The sequence below is a fragment of the Anomaloglossus baeobatrachus genome, chromosome 8 (genome assembly GCF_048569485.1).
Source record: "Anomaloglossus baeobatrachus isolate aAnoBae1 chromosome 8, aAnoBae1.hap1, whole genome shotgun sequence".
Lineage (NCBI taxonomy): Eukaryota > Metazoa > Chordata > Amphibia > Anura > Aromobatidae > Anomaloglossus > Anomaloglossus baeobatrachus.
In genome coordinates, this window is record NC_134360.1 from 226,202,858 (window position 1) to 226,229,503 (window position 26,646).

A 26,646-nucleotide genomic window follows, 5' to 3' on the forward strand; every position below is an offset into this window, starting at 1 on the left:
GTGTGAGGGTCTGTGGGACCAACCCAGCAGTGAATGTGTTAAATGAATAAATATGGAAAATGTTTTCACATTTTGCTGAAATGTAATGCCTTTACAGCTTACAAGTTGTGCCTCACTTGGGGCCCCATAATTATTTCATCATGGAGCAGGAAACACTGGTTGGTCGTATATAAACAGCCCGAGGCAGAGACCTCTTCATCGGATAGAGCATGACATTTGACATCTGTGCAGCCGGCCGCTCACATGCCACAATTAGCCAGGCCGCTCTTATACCGACTAATGTAAGGCTGGCTGTGTGTACAGGTCGGCCCCGTATGCCCCAGAGGTCTTCCTTAATCCTAGACGTTTCAAAAAGATAAATAAAAATTGCAACACATCACTGTCCCCCATCACAAAGCGGAGCGTTAACCTGCAGAAGGTTACAAAAATAAATAGTGCCTCAATGTTATTTCATGGGCCGCGATCACTTCAGCCGTAGACTATGGCCAAGTGCTTAACGGCACTGGTTCCAAGGAGCGCAATCCAGGAAAGAAAATAACTTTTGTGTGCGCTCCACATTGATATTCATAAGCTTCTGACTTGTAAATCGTGAGCTGTGTTTCTAAAAAAAAGAGCAAATCATTCCCAAAAGCTTCTCAGAGGTGAAAGCCTCTTGCTAGGAAACATTGGCTCACGGCTACACCGGGTGTCCTCCCGTTTTGAGAGATGTAAATTTATGGCCGATCAGATGTGCCTAGGAGTTAATTGCAGCTATTATAAGAGCAGGGATTATAAGCAGATGTTTTATTAGACTTTAAAAGTAGGACGGAGATTGACTTTTGATCTCTATCATCGTGGCGAATCATGTAGATTTTACTTCTTTGGTGGCCACTAAAATATCGATGATTGACTATTTTATGATGACGCCTGGAGTAATGTAATGGGGTCATGTATAAAAATGTTGACCGGTGAGAGGTTATAAAAATGGGGCAATGTTGGGCGCCAAATGGATGATTGTTTCCTTCTTATAAATATATCCAGCGACAATGTAGCTAAAGTGGAGCTAAGAAGAGCTGCACAACCTCGAGGTTGGACTGTGATTCGCAAACTGTAATTTACCACAAACACCCTCGAGAAATAATCATTAAAGGTTTGATGGCAAATTAAATAAAAACTAGTAATTTTGGAATCACAGCTTATGTGAAGAATAGAAGAGAAATAGAGAAAATGACTAAAAGAACTGTTATTTAAAAGCTTGGTGGGAAAGCACACAAAGAGGACATCTATGGGATGGGCTGGCCATGGAGTTGTATCATTAGGCTTGTCGTGGGATATTTTGGTTTTGAGGCAGGTTGAATAGGGTTAAGCTGAATGTCCAGCAATCAAGGTGGGATTCAGGTCCAAGGGCTTTGTTCTTCTCCATTTGGTCCTACTTTTGGGGTCATCATGGAGCACTCATCATGACTCAAAAAGGGAATAGAGAACTGGACGGCTGTTCTTGGTTTTCTGTCCTCTATTGCTTTAAGAATCCAACCAAAGGTGTCACAAGGGTACCACGACAGCGAGTGCTCCCTTCTATTTCTGGTGTCAGGAGATCACAGTGCAGGATTTCATACACACTTGCTCAGTTTAATACTACTGGCTGTGCAGATTCTCCTTTATCGCTGTTAGGGTTAAGTAGATCATCTGGTCTCCTGAACTCTGAATGAAAGCTATAACCAGCTGTTATCTATTGCTAATTAGCTCTGCTATAAAGACTTCCCTCCTAGCTCAGGTAATCACTGGTGATAGTTTCTGCCTACAGAGGGAAACTGTGAGCTGTGGACCAGGAAGACTTTCAGAGAACATTTGCTGTGTGTTGAGTTTTTCCCTTCCTTAGTCCTTTTTGTTTTTTCCCTCTAGTCAGTTCCTCATTATTACTCCTTGTTGTTTGGAGTGCTTTGTATGTTTATTTTATCCTTGTCTTTCTAATCCTCTCTGTGTCTTTAACCTAGAGCGGGACTAGCGTCCCTACTGCTCTGGACACTAAATATGGCTGAGTCCTGGGAAAGACAGGGATAGGCATAAGATCGGTGATTGGGTGAAATAGGGATGTTAGGGAGTGCAGGGATCAGCCTGAGGTGAGTTTAGGTGACCCTGCTCCCCTTAACCTAGTGACAGGACCCACTGCTGTACCATGTACCCTCTATGTTGCAGCACTTTTTGGGGGTTCCCATATATTCAGGGAAACCCAGAAAGCACTGTGTGACAAAAGGTAACATTTGCATGGAGCTTTTATTGTCTTTCCATGTTCTCATGAGTTGAACTATCTGATCACCTGGTGACCAACTGAAAATAGATAATCCGGAAAGAGCTTTCATTGCCGATTAACAGCTCATTTAAGTGGTGTAATGTTTTAGGACCCGCATACACATAAGATTAAGGAGGGCCAAGAAAAGATTGTTCATTGCTTGGACGAATGGTCAGGCACTGATCGAAATGAACATGATCGTGTGCTTTACCAAAACATCCGACAATTGATTAGGTTATAAATCGGTCATTTCGCCAAATTTTTATTTATGGGAAATTACATTTTCAGACCACTGGGGACAGGGAATAATATACATTATAGATTATGCTTTTTATAACCGAACTTGAAAGAAAACACATAATTCACCCATGTAAGATTCTAAACTGCCGAGCAATCTATACCAAAATGGTAATCCAAAGACTTCCATGCAGGGCTGTGGAGTCGGTAAGCCAAACCTTCGACTCCGACTCCGACTCCTCAAATTCTCTTGCACCGACTCCGACTCCGGCTCCGACTCCGACTCCGGCTCCGACTCCGACTCCTACATATATTGCTTAGTTAGGTGAAAAATTTATTGTAGTACATGAATATGTGTATGTGAACATCAGACATTTAATAATTTTTATGATACGATAATCAAGATATTTGGATAGAACATAAAATATATTTATTGGAATACAACTTTAGAACACAAAAAACTGTAATAAATTGTAAATATGTAATACACTATGTAATATACAGTAGATTACATATATATCTTGTGTGTGTATATACACTGTGTGTATATATATATATATATATATATATATATATATTACATATTTACAATTTATTAGTTTTTTGTGTTCTAAAGTTGTATTCCAATAAATATTTTATGTTCTATCCAAATATCTTGATTATTGTATCATAAAAACAATTAAATGTCTGATGTTCACATTGTACTACAATAAATTTTTCACTTAAATATAAGCATTATACTAAATGTTATTATTTAGTAAAATATTCAGCACATTCTGCATTGCACTCCTGTCCCCAATTTATTATATATTTTAGGAGTCGGAGTCGGTGCATTTTATACCGACTCCGACTCCGACTCCACCAAAATGAGCTCCGACTCCGACTCCACGACTCCGACTCCGACTCCACAGCCCTGCTTCCATGTTTTTAACTTTTTTTTACTTTTTTTATCTTTACATCTCAATTTCTTATAGTCAAGAATTCCTAAATATTAAAACAAACGTGTCCCACTTTTCTTGCACTGGAAACCAAATACAAATTCAGTTGTAGTGATTTATTGTGTTTACTTTCAAACGTTTCTTGACTTGATCAAATATTAATACCTTAAGTTTTATAAAAATAAAAACTAATTTTCTATTCAAAATTCTATTGTATTAAAGTGTTTCAAAAATACTTTTTTTTTTAAAAAAATTTAAAAAAATTTAAGCCCAATTTCAAAAAATATATATAAATCGGAAATCTAAAGCAATGATGACATAAAAGCTTAAAAAATAAAATAAAATATAATTTTAAAAAAATATAACATAAAAGCTCAAAAAAATAAAAAAATATAATCTTAAATAATATAAAATAAAAGCTTAAAAAATAAAATATAATATAATCTTAAATCTTAAAAAAAACATAAAAGCTTAAAAAAATGAACGTCCTCTTAACCCAAATGAAGGAGGCAGTCGTTTTCTATATAAATAAAAGGAGAAGGCTGGAGCTGTGCGGCTTGGTAATAGCATGTCTGGCGCAGGAAAATGTTGTGTTTCGCATCGCTATTCCTGGTAAATGGATTTCTGCACTCTCTAACCATTACTTATCATATGATCTGAAAATTGCACAGAGCGAGTCCTTCAGGGGAGCAGCTCCTGTTTATGTTATCTGTTATCTATAATGCACTTACTGACCACTGGAAACCTGAACCGTTTCATCATCAAACATAGATTCACCAAACGCCGAGGCCACACATCCACCGACCTACTGTGTGCAGAGCCGCGCGGAGGAAACTCTACACATGTAACCAATAAGACATTGTACAAACATTTATTATACCAGGGCCCTTTAGTCACTCAAGAGGGTCAAGTGGATGTTAGTTTAAGGGATATCGCTTTAGAGAAACAACATGAAGAACAAAAAATAAAAATAGGCTAAAAAGTTGATAGAACATTTTATTTCAATGCAGCAAAATGTATTTCATCCCGAAACCATGGGACGTAATATCTGCCGAATTATTAAATATCCTACAATAATGGACTGAAAATATAAAACTCACTTGTAAGGGACATGCTATATGCAGAATATTCCAAATCAGATGGTATCACGAAATCTGATATATACACACACACACACTGTATATACACACACATATACACACATACACACTACAGTTCAAAAGTTTGGATAATGAATAGACAATATCGTCCAGACATTGATGAGGTTAGAAGTAATGATTTTTACGTGAAATAATAATTTTCTCTTCAGACTTTGTTCTCGGCACAGAATATTCCTTTTCAGCAATTCCAGCTTTGTAGACCTTTGGCATTCTAGCTGTTAATTTGCGGGGGTAATCTGGAGATATTTCGCCCCATGCTTCTCCCCTCCCACAAGTTGGATTGGCTTGATGGGCACTTTTTGTGCACCATGCGGTCAAGCTGCTCCCACAACAGCTCAATAGGGTTGAGATCTGGTGACGGGGCTGCCACTCCATTACAGATAGAATACCAGCTGCCGGCTTCTTCCCTAAATAGTTCATGCATAATTTGGAGGTGTGCTTTGGGTCATTGTCCTGTTGTAGGATGAAATTGTCTCTAATCAAGCGCTGTCCACAGGGTATGGCATGGCGTTGCAAAATGGAGTGATAGCCTTCCTTATTCAAAATCCCTTTTACCTTGTACAAATCTCCCACTTTACCAGCACCAAAGCAAACCCAGACCATCATATTACCTCCACCATGCTTGACAGATGGCGTTAGGCACTCTTCCAGCATCTTTTCAGTTGTTCTGTGTCTCACAAATGTTCTTCTGTGTGATCTAAACACATCAAACTTCGATTCGTATGTCCATAACACTTTTTTCCAATCTTCCTCTGTCCAATGTCTGTGTTTTTTTGCCCATATTAATCTTTTCCTTTTATTAGACAGTCTCGGATGTGGCCTTTTCTTTGTCACTCTGCCCTGAAGGCCAGCGTCCCGGAGTCACCTCTTCACTGTAGACATTGACACTGGTGTTTTGTGGGTACTATTTAATGAATCTGCCAGTTGAGGACATGTGAGGCGTCGATTTCTCACATTAGAGACTCTAATGTACTTGTCTTGTTGCGCAGTTGTGCAGCGCGGCCTCCCACTTCTTTCTACTCTGGTTAGAGCCTGTTTGTGCTCTCCTCTGAAGGGAGTAGTACGCACCGTTTTAGGAAATCTTCAGTTACTTGGCAATTTCTCGCATGGAATATCTTTAATTTCTAAGAACAAGAATAGACTGTCGAGTTTCACATGAAAGTTCTCTTTTTCTGGCCATTTTGAGAGTTTAATGGAACCAACAAATGTAATGCTCCAGATTCTCAACTAGCTCAAAGGAAGGTCAGTTTTATAGCTTCTCTAATCAGAAAAACTGATCTTAGCTATGGTAACATACTTGCACAAGGGTTTTAAAGGGATTTCTACACATCCATTAGCCTTCTAAGACAGTTAGCAAACACAATGTACCATTAGAACACTGGAGTGGTGGTTGTTGGAAATGGAACGTTTGAAAAACCAGATGTTTGAAGCTAGAATAGTAATTTACCACATTAACAATGTATAGGGTGTATTTCTGTTTAATTTAATGTTAGCTTAATTGAAAATAAATGTGCTTTCCTTTCAAAAGCGCAAACACTCTATAGATAAGGAGGAAAGCACATGTAAGAAAAGTTATGCTAAAGTATGAGCTAAAAGAAAACAGCAGAATCCTGGGTATACATCCCATCCAGCTTGTATTACTGGGACAGACAATGACCTCACATCCAGCCTATACTACAGGGAGAGACACAGAGCTCACATCCAGCCTATATTACAAGGAGAGACACACAGAGCTCACATACAGCCTATATTATTGGGAGACACACTCACAGCTCACATCCAGCCTGTATTACTGGGAGAGAGACACAGACCTCACATCCAGATTATATTACTGGGAGAGACACATAGACCTCACATCCAACCTATATTACTGGGAAACACACAGACCTCACATACAGTATATATTACTAGGGAGAAGAGAGCAGGGTCACTTCCTGCACTCACCTGAGGCTGTAACTTGCACTCCCTATCATCCCTATATGGGTTCTTTCACCCCGTCGCTGATCACGTGTCTAGGATCTCGCTTGCGCTAAACCCACCATGGCTAGTGAGAAGGCCAGAGAGAGCACTTGTCCCACCAAAGCAATAATCCAACACAAGGGTAGGCAGACAGACAGGGGGAAATGAAAAAGGATATCACAAAACTACATAGCTGCAGCCAGACACCAAGGCTGCAGGCAACACTGCTCAAAACAACAGAACTACATCAGCAAAGCTCCAGAAACTCCAAAAGCTTTCTTCCCTTCAACATGGTCAGAAAACAAGGAGTCTTCTTTCTATTTCCGGCATCAGGTGATGGATCATGTGAACAACAAAAAAACAGAAAGCAAATGCTTTTAATATATGGAGCCACACAAATTAATGTGGAGCTTGGATACCAGAACCATCACGAATATCACAAGAATGTAAGACATCTGTGACAGTACCCCCTTTTCTATGAGGGGCCTCAGGACCCTCAAGACTTGGCTTGTCCGGATGCGATTTATTGAAGAGATGCATTAACACACTAGTATTCACCTCTGCTGTCATTTAACCCTTAAGATCATTATAAATGCACACTGGTGGTGGCTGTATTAAACTCTGCTCCGGAGACGTGATAAATCTGCTAAGTGATGACTGTGGAGACACGGGGCTCAGTGGGTGCTCTCGTCCACTAAAACCCGCCGCCTTTAGAAAGACAGCGTGGCTCAGGGCTCATCCCAACTGAACGCCGGCCTCCTTAACCGTGGGCATAACACTACTCAGACAACACAGGGTGAGGGAACCACAATAATTAGACTTTATTGGATCCCCAAACAATTAACGACACATAACACATAACCAGCAAAACACACAAATGTAACAGGCAACAGAGTCTCACCCTTCCGCTGGCTCACCAGGGATTTAGAATGTCCATGCCTCACAGGTTCCAAGCTGTCTGAGGTCTGCAAAGTCTGTAACAGGTGACTGAACTGTCCCAACCTGAGTGTCCTCCTTAGGTAGTCCTGGTTTGATGTTAAAGTTCTGGCAGCCGGAGTCGAAATCCCTATGCTGTGGATATGGTCTCCAACCGGAACCGGAGCCCCTAGATTGAAGCCATAAGATATCCTGATCCTCTAGTCAGCTCCTGAGAGCTTAGACTGGATCCATCAGCATCCATCAACCTTCATCAACCCTGGTGGCTTAAAGAAGTCCCTTTTATAGCCATAACCTTCCCTTAGGATACACTGTGTCCTCATCGATTGGTTGGACAAGATTGCTTCTCCCATTGGATGAATTTCAAGCTGCATGGATAATGTTCATTTAAATGATGTGCATAGAAAGACTGAGGGTGTACATGTAATCTGGGAGTCACCGACTAGACAATGGCTACTAAGGTAATTACATTATCAATACACAACTACAATACAATGGTTGCTGGAAAAGTCTGGAGAACAATACGTCTAGCTTTCAGTGGCCAACACAATTACATTGAGTCAACAAGAGTCTTGTAAAAACAATGAGGGACTTCTCCCCCATCTATAGACAATCTATCATGCTGTCTGGCTGGATTTTAAGAAACTTTAACCCATGAGAGTCCATGTCGTCACAATGACCTGGGGAGATTGTTATTGGTATTTAGCACTGGGGTAGCTCCAGCCGAATGGCCGTATGGTTAATAACATCCACTATTCTAGACGGACTGATAAACCTAGATCTCAAGGGGGCTTTACACGCAGGAAAATCGTTAGCGAGCATACCCGCCCCCGTCGTTTGTGCATCACGGGCAAATCGCTGCCCGTGGCGCACTATATCGTTAGGAGCTGTCACACGGACTTACCTGCCTAGCGACGTCACTGTGGCCAGCGAACCGCCTCCTTTCTAAGGGGGCGGTTTGTCCGGCGTCACAGCGGCGTCACTAAGCGGCCACCCAATAGAAGCGGAGGGGCGAAGATGAGCGGATGTAATATCCCGCCCACCTTCCTTCCTCATTGCCGGCGGCTGCAGGTAAGCTGTAGTTCGTCGTTCCCGAGGTGTCACACGTAGCGATGTGTGCTGCCTCGGGAACGACGAACGACCTGCGTCCTCAACAATCAACGATTTTTTGAAAATGAACGACGTGTCAACGATGGACGATTTGGTGAGTATTTTCCATCGTTAACAGCTGCTCATTGATGTCACACGCAACGACGTCGCTAACAATGCCGGATGTGCGTCACGGAATCCGTGACCCCGGCGATATATTGTTAGATACGTCATTGTGTGTAACCGGGCCTTCAGAGTCGAAGATGCACACTTTCACCTGATATTTCTAGCGTACACCCATGTGTAGTCATTCACACACAGGTCAGGACCTGCATGTTTAATATCATGCATTTGTGTTAGCAAAAGAGAAACCCCTTGAAGGACAAACAAGAGAGGCGTCCTCCCGTGTCTTAAAAACCTTACCCTCAGGGACATAACATTTAATGGAAACAACCACCCTCCCTTGACCACCACTTCCGGAAGAGCCCAGAAGCCAAATATTAACCTGAGGTGAGGGTAGGATATCTCTCCTTTTCCCTGGCAACTCCTTAGTCACCTCGGGTGGATAAGAGGGTGTGTTTGTAATAAAAAATGGTGGCGATGGTGGCCCCCAGACAATTGCACTTACAAACACTGCCCCAACTGACCACTTCTCATGGCTCTCAATCAATCACTGGATTGTGTCTTTTCAGCCAGGGAAGACCCAAAATGATGGGATTGGGCAGATCCTCCAACACCAAACTGGATTGTGTCTTTTCAGCCAGGGAAGACCCAAAATGATGGGATTGGGCATACCCTCCAACACTATACCAAAATACTCGACGAGCAACGGATATTGCAAATATCTTAATATTCGTGCGAGTAATAAATAGTGCCGAGTATATTTGCTCATCACTAGTAATAAGGAAAGTTAAAAGTTAAGTCTTTATGGTACATGCACTGAAGGAAAACTAGCCAATTTATGCCAGAAGTTGGGTCCAAATTTCTTGGTAAAGAGACTTCGTTATACCCTTTACCCCTTCCCATAACCCTCCATTGTAAAATCTGTAATGGAAACTCGAAGATCAACGAGTCGTACAGAACAACATTTTACATGGGTCACCTTTAATGTTGCATAGAACATAATTAAAACTGTCCAGTGACCAAACTGCAAATTATCCAATACGATATTGTAACAATAAAATGATGTAAAGCTTTTAAAATGAAAGGATTTTTAGTGACCTAGGCAATGTATCATCATCATACTTATATTTTATTGCTTAATATCTGAATATATTTTGCTATTTTATTTATTAATATTTCTCTAGAAATTATTCCTTTGATTTTTTTTTTATTTAGCCTTTTATGTGAGTTCTATATATTGACGAAAAGAAAAGGTTAAGACTGAAAGAGATTAGTGACAGAAGGAGGTGAGGAAGGAAATGTTTGAAATTGTGTTGATTACTTCCACCTCGACCTTGCAGTAATTAGCCTGTTCTTTAAGGTGGAAGATGGCACACGTTGGGGAGAAGTGGTTGTGGCGGGACGGATGGGCGGGACACTAAAACTGGAAAATAAACATCTCCGACCAACAGCCTACATAGATCACCTGAATATAGATAATAATACTAAGAATAACATTTATATCATTGTAAATGTGATATAGCAATGGGTCATTATGATTTTGTGGAACATACATGTCCAATAGTGGGACGGAGAGCAGGGGATGCCTGACCAATATTTTACAAGGTGAGGCCACTGTCACACGCTGCACCCAAGAAGAGAGGAGACTACACATGTCTAATGCTTTAAGGGTTAACAAAAAATTGTATTTTGCTTTAATAAAAAAAAAGCCGTTTACCTTCATAACCTCTTTGTTAGATTATGAATTTCCGACTGCAGAATGAGTTAACTGTTAATCCATCAGTGAGCTCATCCTGACAGTTCATTGGGAGAGTCGTTTCCTTTTTTTATCTCTCTATTTTTAGTTTAGTTCAGCTGATTTATAACCACAGACCACACTAAAGTTGAATGTGAAGGAAAATAAAGTGTCTATAAAAGTAAAAATGATGGAAAATTTTTAATGAAAAAAGGTCAAGCATGTGGGGCTGCTGAAGTCGAGCATGCAGGGCTGCAGGGGTCAAGCATGCCTTGCTGAAGGGGTCGAGTATGCAGGGCTGCAGAGGTTGCGGGGCTGCAGGGGTCAAGCATGCAGGGCTGCAGGGGTCAAGCATGCAGGGGTCAAGCATGCAGTGCTGCAGGGGTCAAGCATACCTTGCTGACGGGGTCGAGTATGCGGGGCTGCAGAGGTCAAGCATGTGGGGCTGCAGAGGTCGAGCATGCGGGGCTACAGAGATCGAACATGCTGGGTTGCAGAGGTCAAGCAGGCGAGGCTGCAGAGGTCAGGCATAAGAGGCTGCAGAGGTCTTCTATGCTGGACTGCAGTGGTCAAGCATGCTGGGCTGCAGAGTTGAGCATGACAGGCTGCAGAGGTCGAGCATGCTGGGCTGTAAAGGTCAAGCATGCGGAGCTGCGGAGGTCGAGCATGCGGGGCTGTAGAGGTTGAGCATGCTGGGCTGCAGAGGTCGAGCATGAGAGGCTGTAGTGGTCAAGCAGGCGGGGCTGCAGAGGTCGAGCATGCGGAGCTGCAGAGGTCAAGTATGCGGGGCTGCAGAGGCCGAGCATGGGGGCTACAAAGGTCGAGCATGCGGGGCTACAGAGGTCGAGCATGCGAGGCTACAGAGGTTGAGCATGAGAGGCTGCATAGGTCAAGCATGTGGGGCTACAGAGGTCGAGCATGAGAGACTGCAGAGGTCAAGCATGCGGGGCTGCAGAGGTCGAGCATGAGAGACTGCAGAGGTCAAGCATGCGGGGCTGCAGAGGTCGAGCATGCTGGGTTGCAGAGGTCGAGCATGAGAGACTGCAGAGGTCGAGCATGTGGGGCTGCAGAGGTCGAGCATGCGGGGCTGCAGAGGTGGAGCAAGGGGGGCTGCAGAGGCCCATTCTTGAGATCCCTGGAGAACCCTGTGGTTGGACTCCCAGCGATCTGTAAGTTATTCTCTATCTTCGATCTGATAACTTATTATTTTGGGAATACCCTTTAACTGATGGAAATAACCCTATAAGTGTCTGTCTGTGCACTGGATTTGGAGTTATGTTCTCACAATCCCTCTCCTAGCACCGCCCCCGAGGAGTAATAATATTAAGTCTCACAATACCTCTTTCCATTCTTATGCTTTGGAATTTTGGGTCTACTTATATATTAGAATTATTATGTATAAAAAAATAATCTAAAAAAAAAAAAAAAAAAGTAAAAATCAAAACAAAAACTAAGAACTGTAGGTTGGTCTGTGGTTCTACGACTAATTGTGAATATTTGGTACATAATCTCAGATTCTTCCTGGTTCAATCTAATTATAAACCAGAAACGTGTGGACCGGCGCCAGCACCTTGGTAATGACCAGGTTTTAAGTTTCACACCTTCGCTTGTGCCAATCCGTCAAAAAAGCATCTTACAAAACATATTAGCTGACACGATTCGTTAATCACAAACGCTCAGGGATATTTAATACATGGAGGATTAAGCATCGGTTTCAGAATGATGTGTTAACTCATCGAAGGCAAACACAAGAAGCCCCCGCCGCCTCCTCCCCAGTTTTCACATGAGGTCCATGACATGAGGCCTAAGCCAAGAATGTGATAAAACCCAACATTTCCCGTTAATGTTTATATAAATATTCCGCACGTATTTGAGAATGACGACAAACAATGAAAAACGTGGATCCTGAAATTCCCGACATCACAAAACCCCCTATGTTACAGCATCACAAAACCTAAAATTAAGAGTCGTCATATATAAAAAGCATTCATATAGTGTGGAAGGGTTCCAGGACCTTACCAGAAGTGAAGAAATTTCAAGGACAAGCTCACTTTTGTGCTTTTGAAGAACTTAAAGGGAATGTTGAGAAAGTTTAAAATGAGCTTTACATTACTGGTAAATAATATTTAAGGCCTCCTTTACTAGAATGATCGTAGTTACAGTGCACAGCATATAATTTTCTTATTGAGGTCAATAGATATTTAGCATGCAAAAAGCTTCTGAGCTCCCCCTAGTGGTGGCTTTATAAATCTGTATGTAGTGTGTTCCCCCTAATGGTGGCTGTATAAATCTGCATGTTGTGAGCTCCACCTACTGGTGGCTTTTATAAATCTGTATGTAGTGAGCTCCCCCTAGTGGTGGCTGTATAACTCGTTCTGTAGTGAGATCATTCTAGTGGTGGCTGTTTTAATCTGTATGTAGTGAACTTTCCCTAGTGGTGGCTGTATAAATCTGTATGTAGTGAGCTCCCCCTATTGGTGGCTGTATTAATCTGTATGTAGTGAGATTTCCCTAGTGGTGAGTGTATTAGTCTGTGTGTATTGAGTTCCCACTACTAGTGGCTGTATAAATCTGTATGTAGTGAGCTCCCCCTAGTGGTGGCTGTATTAATCTGTATGTAGTGAGCTCCCCCTAGTGGTGGCTGTATTAATCTGTATGTAGTGAGCTCTCCCTAGTGGTGAGTGCATAAATCTGAATGTAGTGAGCTCCCCCTACTGAGGGTTTTTATAATTCTGTATGTAGTGAGTTCCCCCTAGTGGTGGCTGTATAAATGTATATGCAGTGAGCTCCCCCTAGTGGTGGCTGTATAAATCTGTATGTAAAAAGCTCCTCCTAGTGGTGGCTCTATAAATCTGTATGTAGTGAGCTCCCACTACTAGTGGCTGTATAAATCTATATGTAGTGTGTGTTCCCCCTAGTGGTGGCTGTATAAATGTATATGTAGTGAGTGCCCCCCTAGTGGTGGCTGTATAAATCTGTATGTAGTGAACTCTTCCTAGCTGTGGCTGTATAAATCTGTGTGTAACAGAGAGCACAAGAGAGTGGTGTTTTAATGCCGCGCCAATGGATCACTTCAGATGATGTTCAGACCAGTGTTACTTTATTGTTTTCCAGGTCAACGCGTTTCTGGGGCATCTGCCCCCTTCATCAGGACAGATGACAGGACATCAGGACAGACAGATGGACAGATGCCCCAGAAACGCGTTGACCTGGAAAACAATAAAGTAACACTGGTCTGAACATCATCTGAAGTGATCCATTGGCGCGGCATTAAAACACCACTCTCTTGTGCTCTCTGTTATCTACCGTTTTGGTGGCTGCAGCCTTGGATTGTGTGATACATGCGATTACAGTAGTTGTGGCTTCTCACAACTACATCTGGTGAGTAGTTTCACTCCCCCACCCCCACCCCTCACATATTGGGGTAAGACCCTATGCGCTTGTTTTTCCACAGCTTTTTCTCCGTAAATCTGTGTGTAGTGAGCGCCCCCTAGTGGTGGCTGTATAAATGAATATGTAGTGAGTGCCCCCTAGTGGTAGCTGTATAAATCTGTATGCAGTGAGCTCCCCCTAGTGGTGGCTGTATAAATCTGTGTGTAGTGAGCGCCCCCTAGTGGTGGCTGTATAAATGAATATGTAGTGAGTGCCCCCTAGTGGTGGCTATATAAATCTGTATGTAGTGGACTCTCCCTAGTTGTGGCTGTATAAATATGTATGTAAAGAGCTCCTCCTAGTGGTGGCTGTATACATCTATATATAGTGAGCTCCGCCTAGTGGTGGCTGTGTAAATCTGTATGTAGTGAACTCTTCCTAGTTGTGGCTGTATAAATCTGTATGTAAAGCGCTCCCTCTAGTGGTGGCTGTATACATCTATATGTAGTGAGCTCCTCCTAGTGGTGGCTTTATACATCTGTATGTAGTGAGCGCCCCCTAGTGGTGGCTGTATACATCTATATGTAGTGATCTCCCCCTAGTGGTGGCTGTGTACATCTATATGTAGTGAGCTCCCCCTAGTGGTGACTGTATACATCTATATGTAGTGAGCTCCTCCTAGTGGTGGCTTTATACATCTGTATGTAGTGAGCTCCCCCTAGTGGTGGCTTTATACATCTGTATGTAGTGAGCTCCCCCTAGTGGTGGCTGTATACATCTATATGTAGTGATCTCCCCCTAGTGGTGGCTGTGTACATCTATATGTAGTGAGCTCCCCCTAGTGGTGACTGTATACATCTATATGTAGTGAGCTCCTCCTAGTGGTGGCTTTATACATCTGTATGTAGTGAGCTCCCCCTAGTGGTGGCTGTATACATCTATATGTAGTGATCTCCCCCTAGTGGTGGCTGTATACATCTATATGTAGTGAGCTCCCCCTAGTGGTGACTGTATACATCTGTATGTAGGGAGCGCCCCCTAGTGGTGGATGTATACATCTATATGTAGTGAGCTCCCCCTAGTGGTGACTGTATACATCTATATGTAGTGAGCTCCTCCTAGTGGTGGCTTTATACATCTGTATGTAGTGAGCTCCCCCTAGTGGTGGCTGTATACATCTATATGTAGTGATCTCCCCCTAGTGGTGGCTGTATACATCTATATGTAGTGAGCTCCCCCTAGTGGTGACTGTATACATCTGTATGTAGGGAGCGCCCCCTAGTGGTGGATGTATACATCTATATGTAGTGAGCTCCCACTAGTGGTGGCTGTATACAACTGTATGTAGTGCGCTCCCCATGGGTGGCTGTAGAGTTGTAGAGCTGTACAGAGAACTTCCCCTAGTTGTGACCTATAGATGATGATTTGGAACTTTGTGTCAGACAAGGGAATTTCTACCCAATATATGGAAAAGTATACATTTCTCTGCAGAATAATTTCATATTAAATTAATTATTTTACCCCTCTGATGCAGGTTACAACTGGTGAATGATATGGAAGCGAGCGCTGACATTGTCCTATTTAGATCCCACACATTTCAGGCTTTTCCATAAATGTGGGTCTGCATATTACCTATCTAGAACTTTTTATTTGCATCCATTTCCAAGATACTGCTGCAATATCGTCTAATTGTTCTACTTTCCTCACTATAAACAAGTCTACTTTACCCCATTATGACGGTAATTATCGTGCAGCCCACGTGCGGGCCATATGTAGGGGAAACACAATGTTCTTGCCAGAAGCGTACGACTTCCTTCTTTATTGTTGTATCTTTCCCGCTGGTTTATGAGCGTGTACTTCTGTCCTAAAGCTCAAGATCATCCAAGATCACAAAATCTTCTGCTTTGAGTTTGTCTACAAGCCATATTCCAACATATTGGCTATAGCAAGAATTAAAGGGACAGATCATGTGTAATAATGGCATCTTACAGGTGTCTCGTCAAGAATTGAGCAATTATTCAAACTCTTCCAGAACATCCTGGAGGGTCTCAAAAACAGAGATCTCCAGAAGAGTTACAAAAATCTCTCACTTGCCGAGTTTTCCACTTGGGTTGGGAAAAGGGAATAAGCTGATCTCAAATACAACGAAACCAAGGATTGGGCATGTAAAATCCAACATGTCCAATCCTTCTGTTCCCCATTATCTGTTGAGGTAGAATTAAGACCCTGATGTACACATGAACTAATTAGCTGATTCTGCAGAAATTATTACATTTGGACAAATTTACTCTTTTGTGTATAGACAGCTTTTTACCAATAAGGAAAGGTAGTGAATGATTTCTCTTCTAGGAAACCTCTATCTGGCTCCGGAGGGAACCAAGACAGGAGACGTCTCGTAGACGGAAGACGAATTTTAATCTTCTCTCATTAGTAACCAAGTGAACAGCATTGACAGAGAATCTTATGTGATTTGATGACAAATTAAGGCTAGTTACACACTTGCGTTGTGTTGTGCGACATCCATCAAATGACGGATTCCGATGGATTCCACCACCATAGGCTTCCATTATAAAAAGGACGGACGCCGACAGAATCCTCCACATTGCATTTTTTTGACGCTCTGGGAAAAGCAGAAAAACGCTACATGCAGCGTCGGCCAGCAGATGCAACGCAGGGCCATCAGTCGCAATGCGTCGTCCATACAAGTCTATGGGAAGCAGCGCAATCTGTTAATGGATTGCGCTGTTTTCCAAAGCGGCGGATTGCGACTGAAGGGAAAAATGCAAGTGTGAAAGTACCCTAGATTCCAAGATGTACACAAGTCTATAAAGGAGGCCACCAAAAAGTTAGAGCAGAAGCCGAAGTGTGTCCATTGTGTTGTATTGACTTCTGGAGATATTGGCATTTTCCTTGCGGTGGCCATTATCAACTATATAAGGGGAGATAAACACATTGAATCTGATGAGATATCACAATGTTCTCCCATTGTTCCATTGATAACAAAGTGACAGTTTTAGAATCAATGACAAAGAAACAAATTCAAAACTAATGTTTTATGTATTTTCTATATATTTTTTTGCATTTATATTTCACTAGCCGTAATACCTGACGTTGTCCGGGATAGGAACTGTCTCTCTCCCTCTCTCTCACTTTCTCTCTGTCTTTCTGACTCTCTCTGTGTCTGTCTCTCTCCCTGTCTGCCTGTCTCTCTATCTATCCATCTCTCTCTGTCTCTCTGCTTGTCTCTCTGTTTCTCACTGTCTCTATCTCTGTCTCTTTCTATCCCTGCCTGTCTCTATCTCTGTCTGTCTCTCCGTTTCTATGGCTCTGTTTCTCTATCCGTCTCTCTCTATCTCTCTCTGTGTCTGTCTCTCAACTTGTCTACCTCTCTCTCTTGGTATCTCTGGCTCTCCATTTCTCTCTCTATCCATCTCTCTCTGTCTGTCTCTCCCTGTCTGTCTCTCTCTCACTCTGTCTGTCTCTCTGTCTCTTTCTCTGTTTCTCTCTCTCTCTGTCTCTCTATTCGTCTCTCTGTTTCTCTCTCTGTCTCACTGTCTGTGTCGCGGGCGGAGGAGGGGACACTGCGCTCTCCCACTGCTCGGGTCCGGCTGCTGCCGCTGCTCTGTGGTGGCTCGAGTGGTGGGCCGGATCCCGGGGACTCGAGTGGCGCTCCTCGCCCGTGAGTGAAAAGGGTGGGGATTTCATTGTGGGGGATTTGAGTATTGTCCGTGACGCCACCCACGGTTGTGGTGATATTGGTGACACCACCGCTGCTCTGGATGGGGATCCCGGGAGCGGTGACAGGGAGCAGCTTTGTTGTTAGTTCTCCCCTCCGTGGGTAGGGGGTTGGTTGTCCTGGGGCCCGGTGATGGGGTAGGGATGGATGGCAGGCGGGTTATGGGGCCTGGTGAGGTGCAGGGTCGCGGGGGCAGTGCTGTGCCGCATGGCACGGTGGTACTCACTCAGCCAATGATGAGGACACAGTTCTCGGTAAAACACACGGCTGGATGGACGGGTCCCACAGACGGCTGCGGTGTTGTTTTCTCCCGGCAGGTTGGTGGTGACTGCCTTTCCCTGCACCTATGTTCTGTAAACGGTTCCAATGGGTTCCCACCGGTAACCCGCTCCCCGGCTTGGATGTGGGCCGGAGGAGCCCCTTTTGCCCGCAGGCTCTGGCCCTGGGAACGGTAGCCTTGGCGGTGGCTGTGTTTCCCTCTCACGGTTGGACGGTTGCCTTCTGTCGGGACTTGGCTGCTGGGAAACCCAGGAGGTTCCCTTCACTAACGGATTCGGCAAATTCACGGCGACTCCTAACCTTGCCGGGGTCCGTAAGCCCCTGCCAGATGGTGCTGACTTCTCTTTGTGTACCGGTCCGGTACCGCCGGGCCACCGCCCGTCCACGGTCCTTACGGTAGACTCCGATAGGCCACTCCTGCAGACGGTCACCACCATTTGCCAACCTTGCTGTACCGCCCGGGCCACACACCCGGACTCTGTCAGATAGTTGCTCCACTACCACTTTCCTCCCTTCCACTTTCACCTTCAAAACTAAACTGTCTGCTTTTCCCGCCTCCAGGACTGTGAACTCCTCGGTGGGCGGGGCCAACCACCTGGTCCACCCCCCTGGTGTGAACATCAGCCCCTGGAGGAAGGCAACAAGGGTTTGTGTCTGACTTTGGTGTGCCTGACCGGGAGTGTGGGGTGTGTGGGTGTTGTTCTCTGTGGCCCCTGGCTTGTCCAGGGCGCCACATCTGTCTCTGTTTCTCTCTCTCTCTGTGTGTGTCTCTCTCTCTCTGTCTGCCTCTCTCTGTCTCCCTCTCTGTCTGCCTCTTTCTCTGTCTGTCTCTGTGTGTCTTTGTGAGTCTCTGTGTGTCTGTTTCTCTGTGTGTCTATCTCTGTGTGTCTTTGTGTATCTCTGTGTGTTTCTCTGTCTGTCTCTCTACCGATATCATATTACCTCACACATAAGCTTCTTATACTAAAGGGGGCTTTACACGCTGCGACATCGCTAATGCGGAGTCGTTGGGGTCACGGAATTTGTGACGCACATCCGGCCGCATTAGCGATGCCGTTGCGTGTGACACCGATAAGCGATTTTGCATCGTTGCAAAAACGTGCAAAATCGCTAATCGGCGACATGGGGGTCCATTCTTAAAAATAGTTACTGCAGCAGTAACTAAGTTGTTCCTCGTTCCTGCGGCAGCACACATCGCTGCGTGTGACGCCGCAGGAACGAGGAAGCTCCCCTTACCTGCCTCCCGGCTGCTATGCGGAAGGAAGGAGGTGGGCGGGATGTTACGTCCCGCTCATCTCCGCCCCTCCGCTGCTATTGGGCGGCGGTTCAGTGACGCTTCAGTGACGTCGCTGTGACGCCGCACGGACCGCCCCCTTAGAAAGGAGGCGGTTCGCCGGTCACAGCGACGTCGCCGGACAGGTAAGTATGTGTGACGGCTCTGGGCGATGTTGTGCGGCACGGGCAGCGATTTGCCCGTGTCGCGCAACAGATGGGGGCGGGTACCCACACTAGCGATATCGGGACCGATATCGCAGTGTGTAAAGTAGCCTTTAGAATATCCTTCACTGCCCATAGCAACCAATCACAGCTCCTATTTTTGATCGGTAGATCCCAGCTCCATTGATTTTAATGGAGGCAGGTTTTTTTTTTAGCAAATAACTTGTAAAGTGCAGGGTTACATTTTCCCCTTAGGTAACATCATAGACTATGTTTTGAGTCACATGAAGCGTTTGTGCAAAATGTGGTGATTGTAAATGCGACGTCGCAGATTACTTTAGCGTACATACACACACACACACACACATATACACACACACACACATATACACACACACACACACACACACACACACACAGACCCATACATACATACACACACAAACATACACACACAAACACACTTGCACACACACACATATGCACACACACACATACACACACACACACACACATATACACACACACAGACCCATACATACATACACACACAAACACACATGCACACACACATACACACACACACACACATAGACACATACATACACTCAGCTTTATATATTAGATTTACAATGATAAAAAGCCCCAAATGAAAACACTAGCTCTAAAAGTATAGTGCTCGAATCCAGCCATGGGAGGACAACAAACCCTGGAGGGGCTCAGGAGCTTCACATTACACCTCTAGTTCTTCTTCCATTTTGGAAAATTGTAGAAAAATATACTTTATGTCTTGAGAAAACATTGAGTCATGTGGGGGTCAATATTACAATGTATGGAGGAACTATAGGATATGGTAATCAATGTCCAGTTTAGGATGTGGGTGACCATAGAAGAGAATTATCTGGTGTGATTTCTCCTGGCTGGAGTCTCCGGAGGCCAAATGGTGGCACTTTTTTCAGCCCATAACTTGCCGATCTTGGTCATTACTAACGGTCTCTACTATAAGCTGTTGAAATTCTGGGTAGTCTATGAGAGAACAAACCTGAAAGGATCAGTTTAAGACACCAAGGATCTAACTATAGCATGTCCTAGTCATTTGACTCCTAAGGAACTACTCAAAAGCTAAAGAAGTCCCATCTCAATATGGTTCACAGGAGTAAAGCTTGCTGCCATATATATTCCTTAGCACATACAGGGGGCGCTATTGCGGTTCTTAGGATGGCTCCTTGAGGGGCAGTTTAGTTGGTAACTCAAAGTCATTTTGAGATCTCTAAACGACCCCAATGGGTGAGGAACACTACCAGATACCAATCCCCTGAAAAAGGAACCCTATCATGTGCAGGTCCCCAGAAAGAGGTTGTCCACTCAATGTCACAGAAGCAGGTCACAGATTCTTCCAGAGATCACATCTTTGGGAAACCTTGGCGGTAAGTATTGAATTTCCTTATAGCGCTACCACAAGGGAAATAAAGCATGACAGTGTCCATTCACATCAATGGGCTGTAATGCCTGAGAGGATGGGTCCTCGGTAGATGAGACGCTCTGTACAAACCTCCAAGAGATGAGGATCCTGAAGAATCCTGAAGATCACCCTCCATATTAATTTTGAAGGCTCTATCAAGATATATGGAAACAGACTTTGTAAACTGGACAACCCCTCTAAATAAGCAGGGTGTAATGTGTAATTTGCCCTGCGGAGGCACTGCAGGAAAAGTGAGCAGGTGTTTAACTTCCCTCTGACCAATGGGGATCGTACCCTGTGAATAGCTTAAGATGAAGGCATTGTCCAACGAGTCTATGCAACCGCTGTGGATAAGAGACGATGACCCTGAACAGAGGAGACCCCTCTCACTCCTCCAATATTAACCCTGAATTCCCAACTAACTTTTTGTAAAACTCAAGACTTTAGAGAAAGCTCTATACAATTTGTCTTAATCACACAGATCTAAACTTATTTTTGTTTAAGGGGATCGTGTCAACGCAAAATTACCTATTGTATAAAACTGGTTTTGGTGTTTACATGAATATTTTTTTAATGTTGCCAATGTTTTTAATTTTTAGAAACTATTAAAAAAACAAAATTTGTCATCTTTAAATGTTCATAATGGCCATTAGGAATTTTTTAGACTCCTACTTTCGTTCCTGCAGTTGGTTTTCAGTAGGCTCATTATCATCACAGGCAAGGTTACTAAGATACAGTGCTATGCAGATGTTTGAGCACCACTGGTCAAAATTACTGTTATTGTGAACAGTTAATCAAGTTGAAAATGAAATGATCTCTAAAAGGCATAAAGTTAAAGATGACACATTTCCTTTATATTTTAGGTAAGAACAAAAAAAAATATTTTCATCTTTAACATTTTAACCCCTTAACGACCCATGATGTACTAGGTACGTCATGGATCGTGTGCCGGTAAGCCCCGCCCCCTGCCGCCGGCAGGCGGCGGCGAGACGCGCACATATCAGCTGTTATCAACAGCTGATATGTGTGCCTGCTAGCCGCGGGTGGAATCGCTTCCACCCGCGGCCATTAACCCCTTACATTTCGCTGCCAAAGTCTTGGCAGCGATATGTATATGGGCGCCGCCATGACAGTGACTTACCCCGCCCCCACCGGAAGTCATGTGACATGATCACGTGACTTTCGGCGGTTGCCATGGTAGCACAGGGTCATGTGATGACGCCTGTAGCTAACATGAGTCACTTCCTCTCAATGCCGGAATACAGCCGGCATTGAAAGTGAAGCAGCAAATCTGCAGTTCTCAGCTCTGTAGCTGAGATCTGCAGATAGTGCAGAGCGATCGGATTGCTGATCGCAATAGCCCCCTAGGGGGACTAGTAAAATAAAAAAAAAAGTAAAAGAAAAAGTTTTAAAAAATTAAAAAAAAAATAAAAAAACCTAAAAGTTCAAATCACCCCCCTTTCACCCCATTGAAAATTAAAGGGTTAAAAAAATAAAAAATACACACATATTTGGTATCGCCACGTTCAGAAATGCCCGATCTATCAAAATATAAAATCAATGAATCTGATCAGTAAACGGCGTAGCGGCAAAAAAATTCCAAACGCCAAAATTACGTTTTTTTGGTCGCCGCAAATTTTGCGCAAAATGCAATAACAGGCGATCAAAACGTAGCATCTGCTCAAAAATAGTACCGTTAAGAACGTCAGGTCGAGACGCAAAAAATAAGCCATCACTGAGCCTCAGATCCTGAAAAATGAGAACGCTACGGGTTTTGGAAAATGGCGCAAAACGCGCGCCACATTTTTTGGACAAGCTTGTGAATTTTTTTTAACCCCTTAGATACAAGTAAACCTATACATGTTTGGTGTCTACAAACTCGCACCGACCTGAGGCATCATACCCACACATCAGTTTTACCATATAGTGAACACGGTGAATAAAATATCCCAAAAACTATTGTACAATCCCACTTTTTTTGCAATTTTTCCGCACTTGGAATATTTTTGCCGTTTTCCAGTACACTATATGGTAAAACTTATGCTTTCATTTAAAAGTACAACTCGTCCCGCAAAAAACAAGCCCTCATATGGCAAGATTGATGGAAAAATAAAAAAGTTACGCCTCTCGGAAGAAGGGGAGCAAAAAACAAAAACGCAAAAACGGAAAGTGCCCGGGGGCTGAAGGGGTTAAAAACTACAAAAATGAAAATGGGCCAATGCAAAAGTTTGAACACCCTTGGAGATTTGTGTGCTCAGATAACTTTGACTATCATTTCAGACCTTAATTAGCCTGTTAGGTTTGTGGCTTGTTCATTATCATAGTTAGGAAAGGGCAGGTGATGCAAATTTCACAGCTTTATAAAAACCCAGATTCCTCTAACCTTGTGCAAAAAAACAATAGCCATGGGTTTTTCAAAGCAGCTGCCTAGCACTCTGAAAATCAAAATGGTGAAGGCCCACAAAGCAGAAGAAAGCTAGAAGAAAATAGCAAAGCGTTTTCAAGTTGCTCTTTCCTCAGTTTGAAAAGTAATTCAGAAATGGCACTTACAGAAACAGTGGAGGTCAGGATAAGGTCTGGAAAACCAAGCAAAATTTCTGTCAGAGCTGCTCGTAGGATTGCTAGAGTGGCAAATCATAACCTTCATTTCACTGCAAAAGTCCTTCAGGAAGATTTAGCCGACTCTGCAGTTGTGGTACATTGTTCTACTGTTCAGAGACACCTACAGAAAAATGGCCTTCATGGAAGAGTCATCTGAAGAAAACCTCTCCTGCGTCCTAACCATAAAATTTAGCATCAGAAGTAGTAAAATAACATCTAAACAAGACTGATGTATTTTGGAAACAAGTCGTGTTAACTGATGAGGTTAAAATAGAACTCCTTGGCCACAATGATAAAACCAAATGTTTGGGAAAAAAAGGAGACAGAATGTCATAAGAACATCTCGCCAACCATTAAGCATGGGGGTGGATTCATCATGCTTTGGGTTGTGTTCTATCCAATGGCACTGTGAACATTTCACGGGTAGAGGGAAGAATGGATTCAATTAAAGCTTAACAAATTCTTCAAGCAAACATAACACCATCTGTAAAAAAACTGAAGTTGAAAAGAGGATGACTTCTACAAATGGATAAGGATCCTAAACACAATTCAAAATCCACATTAGCCTATGTCAAAAGGTACAAGCTGAAGGTTTTACAATGGCCCTCACAGTCCCCTGATCTGAACTTCATTGAAAATCTGTGGCTAGACCTCAAAAGAGCAGAGCATGCAAGACGAGCCAGGAATCTTACAGAACTGGAAGACGTCTCCAAGGAAGAAAGCATGAAAATCCCTCAAACAAGAATTGAAAGACTCTTGGCTGGCTACAAAAAACATTTACAAGCTTTGATACTTGCCAAAGGGGGTGCTGAAGGGCACTAACCATGCAGGGTACCCAATATTTTGCATTGGCCAACTTTATTTTTTGTTATGAATTTAAAAATGTAAAAAATATATATATTTTTTTTGTCTAAAATGCAGAGGATATGTGTTATCCTTAACTTTATGGCTTTTACAGATAATTTCATCTTCAACTTGCTTAATTGTTCAGAATATCAGTAAACTTGACCAGGGGTGCTCACACTTTTGCATGCCACTGTAAATAACACCTATACACCCAGCTAGTAGCACAGGATCCACCAATCACAATAGGTGATGTCATAGCTCACCTTCTCCTCTTCCTGTACAATGAGTGATAACACCTCTATATGCAGTAGATAAAACAGGATCCACCATTCACAATAGGTAATATCACAGTTCACCTCCTCCCCCTCCAGTACAATGCCTGATAAAACCTAATACAGTAGATAACACAGGATCTACCATTCACAATAAGTGATATCACAGCTCACCTCCTCCCCCTCCTGTAGAATGACTGATAACACCTCTATATACAGTAGATAACACAGATGTCACGCTGTACTAAGGGAGACGGTAAAGCTACAGTGTGGCTTCAGTGCAGTAGGCAGTCAAACCACCAGAGGGCAGTAGAGTAGTTAGTAAATCAGGTCAGCAGTAGGAGGTCTTGTCAATAGCACAGGGATAATCAAATCGTGGTCAGGTGATAGCCGAGGGTCGGAAGCCGGGGAGAGAGGGAGTCGAAGTTAGGAAGTAGGATACAGGTCAGATGCCAGGAAGTCCAAGTACAAACAAGGCAGGATGACAAACAGGTTGGGACCACGATAAGGCAGAGTGGGAAGGAAACACAGTAGACCCGAGCGGGTAGTCAGGAACCAGGACAGATGGACGAACGAGGAGAGTACGGGTCAAAGCCAGGTAGCAGGACAGATCGGGAAACTCACCAGAGCCAGTAATACACGCTGCAGAGCATAAACTATCACTGGCACTGAACCGGAGGTGCAGCACCAAAATATAGTGTCCTGGAAATGAGAGTGAGGCAGGGAGGAGTTAACTCTTTACATGACCAGGCCAGAGCTGGGTAAAATAATTAAACCACAGCGGCCAATACAGACCTGGATCATGACAACAGGATCCACCATTCACAATAAGTGATATCGCAGCTCACATCCTCCTCATCCTATAAAATGATTGATTGCACCTCTATATACAGTAGACAACACAGGATCTACAATTCACAATAGGTGATGTCGCAGCTCACTTCCTACCCCTCTTGTACAATAATTGATAGCACTTCTATATACAGTAGATAACACAGGATCCACCATTCACAATAGGTGATATCACCCCTCCTCTACAATGATTGATTGCACCTCTATATACAATAGATAACACAGGATCCACCTTTCACAATAGGTGATAACAATAGGTGATATCACAGCTCGCCTCCTCCCCCTCCAGTTCAATGAGTGATAACACCTCTATATACAGTAGATAACACAAGATCCAAAATATACAATAGATAATATTGCAGCTCACCTCCTCCTCCTTCTGGACAAAGACTGATAACACCTTTATATACAGTAGATGACACAGGACCCACCATTCACAATAGGGGATGTCACAGCTCACCTCCTCCCCTCCCTTGACAATGATCTTTGCACACGCTCATTAGATGCTCCAATACAACAGATAGGGACAGCTCATTGCAGCTAATGTATATGTGTTTTTTTTTTAAATAAAAATAAGGTAGAGCCTAAAGAGCCGCAGTGGCCAATGTGAATTGTGCAAGATTTCTATTTTTATTTGTAATAAAGATTGTTATTTGAAAGGTAATGCCTTTTATTTTTTAAATACTTTTAACACAAAAAACTGATTTAAACAATAGGTAATTTTCTAGTTCCCTCTAAAGCGGGCTTTACACGCTGTGACATCGCTACAGCGATCTCGTTGGGGTCACGGATTTTGTGACGCACATCCGGCCGCTGTAGCAATGCCGTTGCGTGTGACACCTATGAGCAATTTTTCATCATCGCAAAACATGAAAAATCGCTCATCGGTGACATGGGGGTCCATTCCCAAATATCGTTACTCCAGCAGTAACAAAGTTGTTCCTCGTTCCTTCGGCAGCACACATCGCTCCGTGTGACACCGCAGGAACGAGGAACCTCTCCTTACCTGCGGCTGCCGGCAATGAGGAAGGAAGGAGGTGGGCGGGATGTTCGTCCCGCTCATCTCCGCCCCTTCACTCCTATTGGGCGGCCGCTCAGTGACGCTGCTGTGACGCTGAAGGAACCGTCCCCTTAGAAAGGAGGCGGTTCGCTGGTCACAGCGACGTCGCAGGGAAGGTAATTAGTGTGACGGGTCCGGGCGATGTTGTGCAACACGAGCAGAGATTTCCCCGTGTCGCACAACCGATGGGGGCGGGTACGCGCGCTGGCGATATCGGTACCGATATCGCAGCGTGTAAAGCGGCCTTAAAGGGGGCTTTACACGGTAGCGATATCGCTAGCAA